The sequence below is a fragment of the Neolamprologus brichardi genome, chromosome 7 (genome assembly GCF_056152115.1).
Source record: "Neolamprologus brichardi isolate AB-2024 chromosome 7, ASM5615211v1, whole genome shotgun sequence".
In the NCBI taxonomy this organism is placed as follows: domain Eukaryota; kingdom Metazoa; phylum Chordata; class Actinopteri; order Cichliformes; family Cichlidae; genus Neolamprologus; species Neolamprologus brichardi.
Genome location: NC_142110.1, coordinates 3226622 through 3243093, shown reverse-complemented (window position 1 = coordinate 3243093; position 16472 = coordinate 3226622). Strand labels below are relative to the sequence as shown.

Sequence of the window (16472 nt, the reverse complement as noted above, 5' to 3'; positions counted from 1 at the left end):
ACCCATATCCGATCATGGTGTGACAGTGTGAACGGCACAAATCCGATATTTTCAAATCCGATCTGGGTCACTTTCGTTTGTGGTGCTGAATCCGATACATATCCGATGTTTTAGAAAGCTGCTGTTTGATGGTCAAGTCGCATTAAATCCGTCTTTTACATCACTGACACAAGAAAGACGCTAATTATCAGCGCCGGAGAAGACATCGGCTGTGTCCCAATTCAGGGTCTGCAGCCTTAAAGTACGCAGCCTCAACGATCCTCAAGGGCCGCGTACTTAAAGACCGCTAAGGCCGGAAGTGCGAGGCTTGTGAAATGGGACGGTCTAGCCTCCGTCGCGCTGCCCAGGTTGCCTAGCAACCATGATACTAACAGCTGGAAACGTTTCATACAGCTTTGTTTGACAGAAATGAAGGAGAAAATCTTTTGTTCATCTGTTTGTTTGTTTCTACATGAGCTTTGATCATTCTCTGATTAAGCTCAGCTATTGAACGGCGTATATTTTAAAGTAAAGGCTTTAAAACCAAGTTAGTACAAACGTCACTAATGTCACATAACTTTGCCGACATGTGACCAACAGTAACGTTTTAATGTTCTTCGTTATTAAACATTTGCACATAAATAAGTGACATAATATTCAGTACTTACATAAAGTTTACTCTTCGGGTGCCCCTCATCCGCCATTTTTTTTGGCAAAATTATCCACACCCACCGCCGCGCTATGCATTCTGGGATATGTTGGGTCACGAAGTCTACACCGCCACATCCTTAAAATTCAGGGAAATGAAGGACGCATTTGAGGGCCGCATTTCGAGCAGCCTTCGAATTGGGACAGCCTTCGTCGCGTCGCGGTGACGTAATCGGCCTTAAAATGCGGCCTTTAAGGCTGCAGACCCTGAATTGGGATACAGCCATCGTGAACACTTCCTGGCCATCCCGTGTAGATGTCAGTGAAACTGTTGGGAAGACAACGTTGGAGAAACGTGAACATTTTATTTGTACTGTATAATCTGCAGATTCTGACAGAAATCTGCAACTATCCTTTGAAGCACCGCTCCTCTAAAACAGCAATAAGGATCATTATTTTGTTATTTACATTATTATGTAAATAACAAAATAACTTAAAGCAAAAATTGGGAAACGTGAAATCCGAAGTCTTTATATTAAGGCCATCAGTCAAACATACTGTTGCTCTGGGTCTACACAGAGCGCGTTGTGTGTGACGTCTTCTTTTGAGCGTTCACACTAGAGCGCGTTTGCTGTCACATTTTATTTGTCGTGTGAACGAGCAGACAAAAAAATCGGATTTGATCAAAAAATCAGAATTGAGCATCAAGACCTGCAGAGTGAACGTAGCCTTAGTCATGTAGCAGACCATCACTTCAGGCATTATGGAAGGTGGAATCAGTGCAGTGTCTGGCATACCAATATCCTTACAGTGTATTTGACTTTGAGAAATGCTGCACGATGCATGAACTGAATACACTATTCGAAGCATTCATTAGAATGAGTAATGTCTTTGTTTTTATGTTTTGAATTCTTGTTTTTGGAAAAAAGAAAACATCCTGTGTTAGATTTATTATGCTCTAAGTACTTAGCTTGATCATGTAAGCGGGTAGCATCCTTTTAATTTTCTCTTACAAATGCCCCTTTAAACTGACGATGAGGAGGAATGTGTCAGCATCAAAGGAAAGGGGGAAATATGGCTCCTTTTTGTTTACATCATCTGATCGGTTCGAAACCTGAAGCCAGTTCACTGTAATAATGAATCACATGTGACCAGTTTCTTTATGTTTTACGGTCGACGTTTATGATAAGCGGGCTGTAATGTATAAACACAAAGAGAAATCACGAGAGTTGCTGATATGTGTTCCATCTGGGTGTGTAGTGAATTCAACTTGGCTCACAGGCAGCTCATCTGCTGAACCTTCAGACGAACACATATACAGGATGAAAAGATCAATCGGTTCTCGGTGTCTGCTCCGCTTCTCAAATATTTGACTTGAATACAGACGCCACAGCTGAGCATTTCATACAGGACACCTACCACGGGCTATCTTAACTGTTTCAGATGAAATTCACGTTCCGTTTATTATTTTATTTCCATCACATCACTGTGATTTATCCAGATGCTTCATTACAAACAGTCTTGGAATCTTTTTCTTTATAATGCAAATCAAAGAAACAGCAATTTTTAAAAAGATGAAACACTTCTTTTACTCATAAAGATTGAGTGTGGAATTAAACTCACTCAAACACAGGAAATTGTACCATTTGAGGTGGAGTAACCATATATACAGTTTGACTTGTGATTATAATAATAATAATGGACTGCAGCACGGTGGCACGGTGGTTGGCACTGTTGCCGTACAGCAAGAAGGTCCTGAGTTCAATTCCAACATCAGGCCGGGGTCTTTCTGTGTGGAGTTTGCATGTTCTCCTCGTGTTTGCGTGGGTTCCCTCCGGGTACTCCGGCTTCCTCCCACCGTCCAAAGACATGCAGCTTGTGGGGATAGGTTAATTGGATAATCCAAATTGTCACTAGGTGTGAATTTGTGAGTGAAAGTGAGTGCGAATGGTTGTCTGTTCCTGTGTGTTGGCCCTGCGACAGACTGGCGACCTGTCCAGGGTGTACCCTGCCTCTCGCCCTATGACAGCTGGGATAGGCTCCAGCGCCCCCCGCGACCCTGAAAAGGATAAGCGGAAGCGAATGTATGGATGGATGGATGGACTGCATTTATACAGCGCTTTTCGAGCCCACACTGGGGTGGTTGCAGCTCCGGGGCAGAGCAGGTCATTTGCTGATCGGAAGGTTGGCGTTCGCAAAGCAATGGCGCGGGAACATGAAACTGGAACCTTAACTGGGCAGAGCTAACAAAACAAACCAGAAACGTAGATGCAGGGAGGACGGATGGAGAGACGCAGGGAGACCGAGGTAAACAACACAGACGAACCGGCAACGACTACGACAGAAGACACGACTTAAAAACACTCAGAGGCTGTATCCCAATTCAGGGTCTGCAGCCTTAAAGTACGCAGCCTTAACGGTCCACAAGGGCCGCGTACTTAAAGACCGCTAAGGCCGGAAGTGCGAGGCTTGTGAAATGGGACGGTCTAACCTCCGTCGCGCTGCCCAGGTTGCCTAGCAACCATGATACTAACAGCTGGAAACGTTTCATACAGCTTTGTTTGACAGAAATGAAGGAGAAAATCTTTTGTTCATTTGTTTGTTTCTACATGAGCTTTGATCATTCTCTGATTAAGCTCAGCTATTGAACGGCGTATATTTTAAAGTAAAGGCTTTAAAACCAAGTTAGTACAAACGTCACTAATGTCACATGACTTTGCCGACATGTGACCAACAGTAATGTTTTAATGTTCTTCGTTATTAAACATTTGCACATAAATAAGTGACATAATATTCAGTACTTACTTAAGTTTACTCTTCGGCCCGCTTCTGCCGTCTGCGGCAAAATTATCCACACCCACCGCCGCGCTATGCATTCTGGGATATGTTGGGCCACGAAGTCTACACCGCCACGTCCTTAAAATTCAGGGAAATGAAGGACACATTTGAGAGCCGCATTTCGAGCAGCCTTCGAATTGGGACAGCCTTCGTCGCGTCGCTGTGACGTAATCGGCCTTAAAATGCGGCCTTTAAGGCTGCAGACCCTGAATTGGGATACAGCCAGAGAACACAGGGAGATTACACACAGCTGGGAGTGATTAACGTGACGAGACTAGGGAGGCGAACTGAAAACACTCACATAAGACGCAGACCTTCACAATAAAACAGGAACTTACACATGCAAGGACACAGACTAAGAAACGCGGACTTGATACAGGAACACTCGGGCAGAACAGAGTAAACACTAAACAGAGGAAGAACAGAACCAACAATCACACTAATAAAAAAACAAAACGCTGGGTCAAAAGGACCCAGGACCATGACAGAAAGTGCTTGCATGAAAGGATGAATGAGTAGGAAAGCACTATAAGAATCAGTCCATTTACCATAAAGCTAATGATCAGCTGATTATCAGACACTGCTTTCTTTCTGCAATTACAATCATCTTAGCTCTGATATTTGTCTGAGCACACTGATGCTCAATCATCCAGGTAAGTAAATCCCAAAAAGTTGATTCTGCTCATCTGGACGTTTTCAGTGGGAGAAACGTTTCATCATCATCCAAGTGACTTCTTCAGTCTCAGCTGACTGCAGGTTTCCCCAATTTTATAAACAGCACATTTGCGCAATGTACTGTTGATTGAGGCTAGTTTTAGTCATTGTGCAAATGCACTGTGACAAAACCTTTCTCCCACTGAAAACACTACTTCCAGATGAACAGAATCAACCTTCTGGGGCAAACCTGAGATGGTTTGGACCTGTGCAGAGGAGGGATAGTGGATACCGTATGCTGGGCAAAAGATCTTGAATATGGAGCTGCCAGGCAGGAGGAAAAAAGGAAGACCTCAGACAAGATTCATAGATGTAGTGAGGGAGGACATGCAAGGCCCCTGCACGGTATGTACCACCGGCAGATATGTCCAGGATAAACCGCCCACAGGGGCGTGCTGGGTGTTTGTTTTTTTTAATATATATATATATATATATATATATATATATATATAGATAGATAGATATAGATATATATATATATAGATATAGATAGATAGATATCTATATATATATCTATATATATCTAAAAACACCCAGCACGCCCCTGCGGGCGGTTTATCCTTCAAGCTCGGGTCCTCTACCAGAGGCCTGGGAGCTTGAGGGTCCTGCGCAGTATCTTAGCTGTTCCCAGGACTGCGCTCTTCTGGACAGAGATCTCCGATGTTATTCCCGGGATCTGCTGGAGCCACTCGCCTAGCTTGGGAGTCACCGCACCTAGTGCTCCGATTACCACGGGGACCACCGATACCTTCACCCTCCACATCCTCTCCAGCTCTTCTCTGAGCCCTTGGTATTTCTCCAGCTTCTCGTGTTCCTTCTTCCTGATATTGCTGTCATTCGGAACCGCTACATCGATCACTACGGCCGTCTTCTTCTGTTTGTCTACCACCACTATGTCCGGTTGGTTAGCCACCACCATTTTGTCCGTCTGTATCTGGAAGTCCCACAGGATCTACGCAAGTAACCCCGGCGGAAGGGGCTACATGAATAGGATGAGGGACCTATGGATATCTATATATATATATATATATATATATATATATATATATATATATATATATATATATATATATATATATATATAGATAGATAGATATATAGATATATATCTATATATATATATATATATATATATATATATATATAGATAGATAGATAGATATATATTAGGGGTGCAACGATACTCGTATCGATATTGAACCGTTCGATACAGTGCTTTCGGTTCGGTACGCATATGTATCGAACAATACAACATTTTTAATTTATTTTATCAACTTTCCTTCTGACGGTGCTGTCTGTGTTGAGCGCTCAGTGGATCTGCGCTCGACAGTGCAGCCTAGGCGGAGTAGTCGAACACAGATTCACTGAGCGCAGGGCAAGCTAGCTAGACAGAAGTTAAGCTCGTTGCAACATGGCAAATTGAACCTCCCCCACCCTCATTCAGATCTGGCGTCTGGAACTATTTTGGTCTTCATGTGAAGTATGACCCTGAAGGTAAGCGTGTCATGGACTAAAGTAAAACAGTATGTCAGATGTGCCACGCAATGCTCAATTACATGAGTGGGAACTAGTGTGTTAGCGCAGTTAGCTCGTTAATGTGTTGACGCTGTCCAGCCCCACACACAGGGCAATCCGGGGTAGCTCGTTAACGGAGATTTGCCGTGTTGTGGCGTTAACCTCATTTCAGATTAAGGCTGACAGCACTAGTGGGAACACAACAAATATGACTGCACATTTACCCGATAGCATCCTAGTGCAAAGACAAGTGGAAGCAGACAAAAACAACAAGCATGCATACAAACTTTACCCGAGTCATTTAGACAGCCGTTAGCACATGATTCTCCTTATGGGGACCTGATATGTTTAATATGCTGCTGAGAATATAGCCCAGAAGAAGCGTATAGTATAGCTTTTATTTTGGAAAGAGACATTTCTCTGTAATAAACTCTCTTTTCCAAAGATGAGTGATTCCTCAATCAGATACAGGGCTCGCAAAATCGCTAGCCCGACGCCCCGGGGCTAGCGATTTTTCCAGTCGGGCTGCCCTGCTCTGCTCGTCGGCCTATCGTAGGAAGGAAAAATATATGTCAATGCTTTTGCATTCTTTCGGAAATGTAGCTGGGTAATTATGTCATTGGCATCGGTGAGCCACTGTGAATATGTGACATATTGAAATCGCGTTTGAATTTGCGCTTGTTTTTTGCTTTCACTTTGCAATCGCGTGAACTGTGTATAGAGAGCGACAGCACTGATTGGTGAGTGATGATAATTTGCGCACCAATTCCTCTGGCATCGTCTTATCAATCGTTAGCTTACTATGCAAACATGACAAGTGAAATCTCCCGCAGCTTAAACATGTGAGAGGTTGATCGCGCAGAGAATCACTGAGCGTTATGTTAGTGCGTGTGTAAAAGCAGCAGGATATATATTTTAGTTCTGCTGAGCCAAACAAGACAGGTCAGGGTGAAGAAGTGACAGCCAAAGAAAAGCTTACCACAAAACGGAAAGGTTATGACAAATCAGACTATAAGGCAAAAAGAAAGAGCAGCTTTATGGTTTCATGGACAAAAGAATTTCTGTGGCTGCAATATGACGAGCTAAATAACCAGGGCTGCACATAAGTGGTCCGCAGGTGCGCATTCGCTGTCAGAATAAAAAACGTGCACAAGATAAGAAGTTGCAACGTGTGTTTGAATACATAAGATTTTCAGGAGGAGGACAGACATTTGTTTAGAACTCATAAAGATGTCGAAGAAGCTCCTTTAAGCAATTACTTTGGTGTTCCTCCACCTCCAAAGAAATGTCAGGAGTCCGAACCACAAAAGAAGCGCATTCTCGGAAAAGTGGTTGCAGGAGGTGAGCTGGCTTCAAACAAATGATGAACGCACAGAGATGTGGTGCAGAATGTGCCGTGAAAATTTAATAAATGACAAATTAATAAAAAGGCATGAACATTTTTTTTGTATCGAAAAAATATCGAACCGAACCGTGAATTTTGTGTATCGTTGCACCCCTAATATATATATATCTATATATATATCTATATATATATATATCTATATATATATAGATATATATATAGATATATCGAGATAGAGATATATATATCTATCTATCTCTCTCGATCTATCTCTCTCGATCTATCTCTCGATCTATGTCGATCTATCTCTCGATCTATCTCTCGATCTATCTCTCTCGATCTATCTCTCTATCTATCTCTCTCGATCTATCTCTCTATCCACACACACACACACACACACACACACACACACACACACACACACACACACACACACACACTAGCCAATCAGAAATAATAAAAAATGTTATGTTAACAAAACTGCAGTATCACTAGGTGCAGCATGTCCGCCAAAAATAATATATTAATGGTCATTAAACGTGGCTGTTTTGCAAAACTTGGTAGACAACTAGAAGCAAGTGATTGATGTTTAAATCTGTGTTAATAAATGTTTTATTATAAGCAAATCTTCAGATAGAACTTATTCTATTCTAAAATTCTCTGTATTCTTTTGTTTCTCTGTGATATGGTAAATAAATATTAACCCGAACCTCAACATAGAGCACAAAAATTAGTGTCTGTGATTTGAGTAGCATGTTTTCCAGATTTAACCTTATAAGACACATGCACAGCACATGTAGAAACCACAAACAGAGCATAGCTTCAGAAAGCTAACTAAATCAGTGCTTTGTGTGTGTGTGTGTGTGTGTGTGTGTGTGTGTTGCATACTAAAGTAATCTGTCCTGACTGTACAACACCACATTAGTTTTGAGTTGTGCACAAACCTTAGGGAAAAATAGATCTTGCTAACAGTCAGTATTGATTAGTATATTGGACTTTTGGGGTTTTCTCATTAAAAACAGAAGAAAGACAGACAGAAGAAAGTTTCATGTTCAATTCAAGCTGTTCTATGAAGCTGAATTTGGGAGGGATCATCATAAATCGAATGAATATTTTTAATCATGCAAACATTTTCATTTAATATAAACGCAGCATCTAGAGCTTTATTTGTGTAACATTCAGAACTGTTTTATGGAAGTGTTTGATCATACAAATCAGAAGCACGATGGAGTGTAACACTGTAACCAACTAGTTGTGTTTATGTAGAAATAAACAGTTGATAACTCTGCATAATATTTACTGCGTAGAATTAGCTTACAAGTGTCCTCACATGCATCTTCTCATTCATAGCAAATGCATCCAGGATTCATTTGCCTCAGCCTGGTAGATATTCAGGCTACATTTAAATACTTGCTCTTTCTTTTTTGTGTTGCACAAACCTCTTTCTGAACTTCTGAAAAGCCCATTTCAAGTCAGAGGTTAGGAAAAGCACAAAAAAGAACCGTCTGGGGCTGACCAGCCATCTAATCCCGTCTTTAAAGAGAAACTGTGCGTAATCCTGGTTACACAGGATTCACAGGGTTATCTACAGCTCCTATGAAGCTGCAGGCATTTAATGTTCTGACACAAGATGCCTACAAACAACTTTTGACATATTAGATAATCTCACAATCAATCATAACTGGGAGTTACCACACATTACACTGTTATGAGTGTAACCTGATCGCTCCGATATTATACAGCAAAGACTCTGTGCAGTATCAGAGCGAGCTCCAGAAACCTGCAGTTATCTTTTAATGGAAGAGATCTCTGACAGAATCAGGCTCGGGTGAATGGACACTAAAGAAGAGCATAGAGAGGCAACTACAGGGCGAAACAGACTATGGGAGAGAACAAACAAAATTTAATGACCTATAAGAACGGTATTTAAATGCATGGGGAGCTAGAAGTGTCAGGTTAGGGCTGTGTGCAGGCAGGAGTGGTGGTAAGGAGGACCCAAAGGGCAGACGCTCGGAGGCAAAAGTGTATTTCAAAACTCAGCTTTTATTGCTGGCAAACGTAACAAAAATCCAAATAAACGTACACGAGCAGACAGACAGGACACACAGCATAAATGAGGGTCGACCACAACACAGAGAAACACAGGGCTTAAATACACAGGGGGAGCAATCAGGGAGTGGGTAACAGGAGGGAAACACAGCTGGAGCAAATCAGGCCTAACGAGACAAAGGAAGCAAAACCAGACGCATTTACATGAGACACGGACTTTCAAAGTAAAACAGGAAACATAACACAGACTGAACTAAAGACACAGGCTGTATCCCAATTCAGGGTCTGCAGCCTTAAAGTACGCAACGATCCTCAAGGGCCGCGTACTTAAAGACCGCTAAGGCCGGAAGTGCGAGGCTTGTGAAATGGGACGGTCTAGCCTCCCCAGGTTGCCTAGCAACCATGATACTGACAACTGGAAACGTTTCATACAGCTTTGTTTGACAGAAATGAAGGAGAAAATCTTTTGTTCATCTGTTTGTTTGTTTCTACATGAGCTTTGATCATTCTCTGATTAAGCTCAGCTATTGAACGGCGTATATTTTAAAGTAAAGGCTTTAAAACCAAGTTAGTACAAACGTCACTAATGTCACATGACTTTGCCGACATGTGGCCAACAGTAATGTTTTAATGTTCTTCGTTATTAAACATTTGCACATAAATAAGTGACATAATATTCAGTACTTACTTAAAGTTTACTCTTCGGGCGCCCCTCATCCGCCGTTTTTTCCGGCAAAATTATCCACACCCACCGCCGCGCTATGCATTCTGGGATATGTTGGGCCACGAAGTCTACACCGCCACGTCCTTAAAATTCAGGGAAATTAAGGACGCATTTGAGGGCCGCATTTCGAGCAGCCTTCGAATTGGGACAGCCTTCGTCGCGTCGCCGTGACGTAATCGGCCTTAAAATGCGGCCTTTAAGGCTGCAGACCCTGAATTGGGATACAGCCACAGACTCACATGCAGGCATTGCAACAGAGGGAACAGAGACGTGGGACCAGTGCAGACCAACACTGACTGGACACGGGGATATAGCAACTAAGGATACACAGAGATGCGAACTTGACACGGGGATACAGCTGACAGGGGAGACAGAGCAACTAGAGAAGACAGAGACATAAACCAGAACTCAAAGAAACCAAAGACTAGAAATGATAAATGATATAATAAACTCAAAAACCCTGAGTCAACGACCCAGGCATCCTAACAAGAAGAGGAGAGGATTATTGTTAGCACAAGAGGAAGTCTCCCAGCAGCCTGACCCTACAGAATTAGTTGATCTATCCTTATGCTGTTCAAAAGAAAAGATTTAAACTTAATTGTAAAAATAGAGAAATAGTCTGTGGTCCAAGCCCAAGCTGGGAGCCAATTACAACTGAGAGAAACTTTAAAGCTGACGTCAGCACGCCATTCTACTTCTGGAGACACAAGAAGACTAGAAATGTTGTCTTTAAGATACAAATGGGTCTGATCATTTAGGATTTTGCATGTGAAGAGAGAGAACTGGACTGGCGGCCAATGAGGAGTAGCTAATATGGCAACTTTATTAGTATGATCTCTCATTCTAGTCCCTATTAATAGCACAGTGTTCTTACTTAGTGAGGCCTCATCACTATTATCAAGAAAGCCATCAGCTGAAGGACAACATGTGGCTGCGCATGCCCTCATTGGTTAGATTACGAAAAAGTCTAGAGGAGTCCTCAGATATTCTCCATCTGTGGATCTGTCATTAACGTACATCTTGCAACAGTGGGTTTTATTTTGTCTGTCGTAACATTCGAGCTGAAGCTGCGAATAAACCAAAGAGAATTTTTATTTCAAATAAAACATTCTGATTAGTTACGTAGCTTTGCTGGCATCAGAGCACTTTAGAAACATCACCACTGTTCGATTAACTTCTCTTCTTTATACATGACAAATTGTAATTGTCAAGCTGGAGACAAATTGTTTGTGCATCCAAGCAAATCCAATTAGAAACACATGACCTCCGTATTGCAGATGACTTTGTGCAATTTAGCTGGTTTACCAGATGATGCTGTGGGGCTCCAGCAGTACTCTACCAGATGTTGTTCTTTGGTTCCATGGAGTGATTATTAAAACATACTTTTTCACCAGGGTTCGCTGGATGTTTTTATGTCATGTTTATTCTTCCCACAGAGAATCCACGATTATTTGCATCAACAGCATCCAGATGCTTGTTTTTGTTGATAACCTTGCAGTATTGAATATACCTAGTTATGATAAACATGTCATTTTAGCTGAAGACCTTTTTGAATATGCAGGAATGAATGGTAAATGGACTGCTTGTTATCAAGCGCTTTTCTACTCTGAGCACTCGAAGCCCTTCCAGTACATCAGAGAGCAACTTGGGGTTCCTCTCTCGTCTGCAGACAGGAGCAGACGGGGATCGAACCACCAACCTACCATAGTTGATGGTTCGATCTATCGATTAGTGGGTGACCTGCTCTATCACTTGAGCTGCAGTTTATCACAGGTAACATTGTATCATTTGAAAGCCGTACACCCTCAACTACACTTTGTCTTCAGTACAGTTTGTTAAGATGCTAGAAGTCTAAATGGGCTACTGGGCCCAGGACATGGCATTGGACATATCTTCAGTTGAATGGAATTCATGTTTTCAAAATGTTAATACTATGTATAAAGAAACAGGCAGTAGATTTATTCAACTTAAGATAATCCATAGGTGGCATCGAACACCGCAACAATTGTATAAATGGAACCTGGCCCCTACGGACGAATGTTGGAGATGTGATGGTCAAAACGCTTCGATTTTACATATCTTATGGAGCTGTTCGGCACTTCGGGATTGGTGGGAAAATATAATGGAGGTAATTTTCAGTGTTCTAAAAAGGAGATTTGGTATCTCACCAAAACTGTCCATACTTAGTATAACCACAGAACTTTCTGATGGAGATTTTTCCAGTTATACAAAAAGATGGATTATTCTGGCTCTTACTACGGCCAAACGGGTCCTGCTAAGACATTGGCGGAAAAAGAACCCCCCTCCCTATGAAGAGTGGCTAAAGACAGTGGTTAAGTTGGCGTCTTACGAAAAAGTGACTTATGGTTTATAGACAAATTGCATCAATATGATTGTATTTGGTCCCCCTGTACAAGCTGGCTTTCTGTAACTTGAAGAACAGAAGAGTAACGACAGAGTGGTGGTGTGGGGATTGGTGTGTGAAGAAAGAATAGGATAACTTTCCTCTGTTTTTGTTTTTTTGTTTTTTTTTGTTGTTGTTTTGTTTTTGTTTGTTTGTTTTTTAACCCTTTAAGACCTACCATAGAACCAAGTCCGCCAGAGCTTATTTTATATTTTTACATGTTGTGGAGCCATTTTTCGGAGCATTTCAAGTTGCTATACATCAATACAACCATTACAGCCTAAAATTTAATAATATGCATGCATTAAGTGCATAGTAATTACATAAATTGTAAAAAAGTGCAATAAACTACAAAAAAAATTTAAATCGTTTTTGTTTTTTAACATATTTTTCTAGTTAGAGAAATTTAAGAGGCTTATCCCTCAAAACTGTAAATACAAAAAAGTTGCAAAAAATAGTTTCCCACCACAGGAAATTTATTTTAAGTGTCTTCATAGTTTTATTTTTGAAATACACCAATTTTTATACACTGCAGGAAAAACGAAAATAAATATTATAATGCAAATTTGCAAAAAAGCAGCATATGCATCAAAATAAACTATTTCCAGCAGTGCAATATGAGTCCTAAGCATCCCAGAAACGACACAGAAAGTCATAAAGTCAAATATAACTTAAAAACACCAGTATAGGCTCATGAGGCCTTGATGGTAAAAAAAAAACTACATTTCCGCACAATGACGTCACTTCCGGTTTCGGGCAAGTCATGGCGGACATGCGACAGTTCGTGCTGATGGACGTAGGAAGTGTTATGAACAGCTGATCAGATCGGCAAAGCGTGTTTCTGGAATATTATGTTTTTGTTGCTGCAAGTGCTTTTTATGCAGTTTTTGCAAAGCTATATGTGGAAGGAAACTGTGACCGAGGACAAGCTGATGGCATAACATGTAAGTACAACTTCTCCAGTTTCATATGCAAAAAAATTATTGCGCTAGCTCACGTGGTTGCAGAGCTACCGGGATTTAAAAATAGTTGCGCAAAACGGAGCGTGCCCTCTGACCGGTTTTAAAGGGTTAAACTACTTATTTATGTAGTTATCCTTAAGTTCTGTTATTGAAGTTTAAAATGAAATAAATAAAAATTGTTGATGACAAAAGAAGTCTAAATGTAGTGTCTGAACACTAGTAAACAATGCAACTCCAATACAGCATACTAACATCTTTATAGCATTATTATAGCCTGGCAGCACGACTCTAGGCTGGTGTGAACCTAAACTCACAGTTTGGCAAAAGAAACAAGCAAGAAGATCTATGATCAGGAGAACGTTGTACCATCCTTTAAAACGTGCTTCATGAATCAGCATAACCTTTATTGTTTCTCAGTGTACATTGGGACCAGAGTGTGTATTTTTTCTGCACCTCAGACGATAGGGTCAGATTTTGAACAAATTACCTCCATTTAAACTTTCAGACAAGCTTTTTATACTGAAAACGAGATGTAGAATTAGTCTTCACGCATTAATCAAAGCTTTGACCTTTTCTCGACGTACGGCCCAAATCACAGGAGAACAGAAACATCACAGGAAACCTATTACAGTTCAAAGCTTGCTGTTTTTGAGGCCACTACACCAGGGTGTGTCGCAAAGGGAACTCTCTTTGTCATATAATTGCTTCATAAACACTCACACCTGGGGCCTGCTGTTTCCAAACCTGGTGGGGGGGGCTGAACCTCACAGTTCATCTCATGTTCTCAGCACAGTCCACTTCTGTGTGAATGCATGAGTAGTAAATTATGGACATGATGTAATCCTAAATAGAACTGATGGCTCCCATATGGCCAGTGATTTAAGGTTTCTTTTGCAGTCTGCTTGCTTTGTTTGCGTGTTGGATAATCTCCTTATTTGACATACTTGTCCCAGCGAAGCTGCGAAGATTGCTCTGAATGAAATATGGATGTCAACAGCATGTCAACATTTCACTCAATATATAGTGTTTTATATTAGCTATGCATTTACTGCTGTTTTATCTCGTGCCTTCATTTAAACAGTTTTTTTGAACGCTCATTGTTTTTCTTTTGTCTCTGACAGACTTGGGTTGTTTTGCAAGAACTGCTGGCACCATTTAGGATGCATATCCATCCGACTGCATAAACACACGTACACAAACATAGAGATGATGGAAAGGTAATACACGTGTCAGTATAGAATTTGCAGTAATTACAGAACACGTGGTAAAGGCCTGATTACTGTGGAGAAGACGTTCATTTCTGTGTGTCCTTTAAATGTCACTGTGCCTGTTGTGTCTTCTAGATACATCCCAATACCTAAAATGCTGGATCTTGATGGTTTTCTTCACTCCGTGAGTGTATTACATTAGCATGCAGAATTTACATTCGTTTAATCGTAATAATTATCACCTGGGTCTCACTGATACACACAGTCATGAAAAAAACCCTCTTAGATTTGTCTGGAGAGTCACTGCTTCCCTTTTTATGCCCAACATCTGTCACGGCCGTGGCTCGGCATCCAGGGAGCCGTGGGAGGCTGCGGTGGCCACACCCTCGGGCTGGGCCGCCTCCAAATCACCTGCGTCTCATTTGAGGCAATCACCGGAGGACTACTTCAGCCAGCTCTGACGGCTTCTCCTCACCAGTCTGTAAGTCTCCTCCCAGTGTGAAGCCTGTGGCCTGCCTGTCATCCTGCCTCCCTCCCTAGGATTCCCTTCACGGGCACCTCTCCCCTCCAAGCTCCACGGTCCTGCTCTACCTGTAAGCCTCGGCAACTTATGAAGTCTAGCTGTTCATTTCTTTAACTGTGTCTCCCCTTTCTGTTGCAGTTTCCCCACGGTCCTGATTACGGTGCTCCTGGGCTCCACGCTCCTCGTTTCCCCCCGTGGCATGAGCCTTAGTTTTTCGTTTCCTTAAAGTTGTTAAAAGATTCTTCAGTTCAATAAAAATGTGTACACAGTTCTGAGCTGCGGTGTGCTGAGTCTGCTTTGGGGTCCGTGTTCTGTGACAACATCAGTATGCTACCTGTTTGACTTTATTTTAAATTCATCTTTGTCAATTCAATTTTATTTATATAGCGCCAAATCACAACAAAAGTCGCCTCAAGGCGCTTCATAGATACAGAGAAAAACCCAACAATCATATGACCCCCTATGAGCAAGCACTTTGGCGACAGTGGGAAGGAAAAACTCCCTTTTAACAGGAAGAAACCTCCGGCAGAACCAGGCTCAGGGAGGGGCGGGGCCATCTGCTGTGATTGAATAAAGACATGCTGTGGAAGAGAGACAGAGGTTAATAACAGATATGATTCAACACAGAGAGGTCTGTTAATACATAGTGAGTGAGAAAGGTGACTGGAAAGGAAAAACTCAATGCATCATGGGAATCCCCCGGCAGCCTACGTCTATTGCAGCATAACTAAGGGAGGATTCAGGGTCACCTGGTCCAGCCCTAACTATATGCTTTAGCAAAAAGGAAAGTTTGAAGCCTAATCTTAAAAGTAGAGATAGTGTCTGTCTCCTGAATCCAAACTGGAAGCTGGTTCCACAGAAGAGGGGCCTGAAAACTGAAGGCTCTCCCTCCCATTCTACATTTAAATACTCTAGGAACAACAAGTAGGCCTGCAGAGCGGGAGCGAAGTGCTCTAATAGGGTGATATGGTACTACAAGGTCATTAAGATAAGATGGGGCCTGATTATTTAAGACCTTGTATGTGAGGAGCAGGATTTTGAAATCCTCCTTTGTGTGTTTTATGGATCAGTCAGTGAGGTCAGTTTGTCTTTTTTGGATTAATAATAACGGGATAATTTTTGATTATATTGAATGTCCTACAACCTGCTGTCCACATATGTGGACATCACATTTTGGACTGTCTAGACCACGATACTGAATTCTGCTCTACAAGGGCCTGATATCCACTTACGAGGACATTATACTGAAATTTAAAACGAATGTCCTCATATGTGGATATCAGGCCCTTGTAGAGCAGAATCAGATAAAAAGATAATTCTTTGTTTTTACATTCATCAGGTCCCAATCAGCCCAAAAAACAAAGAGAAATTGAAAATGCATGCCATGAAAGAGTTCAGGTCTTAGGAGGTTAAAAGAAAGAAAAGCGCTCAAATCACCACAGTTCATTTCTTTATATTCAGTGTATTTATCATGATGTTATATTTTTTTCCATCTGATCTAGTCCGGTATTTACTTGGGCGTGACTTAGCCAATTAACCAATACCTACCTATTATATGTCAGC

At 41.6% G+C, this 16472-nt stretch overlaps 1 long non-coding RNA gene across 1 annotated transcript; it reads left to right on the top strand.

The window, feature by feature from the left end:
• The first annotated feature begins 14278 nt into the window (after nt 1-14278).
• LOC148101892 (uncharacterized) lies at nt 14279-15065 on the top strand. The gene is made up of 3 exons (XR_015719335.1): nt 14279-14395; nt 14522-14570; nt 14742-15065. It is a non-coding gene; the product is annotated as an uncharacterized LOC148101892 (long non-coding RNA).
• Nucleotides 15066-16472: the final 1407 nt, after the last annotated feature.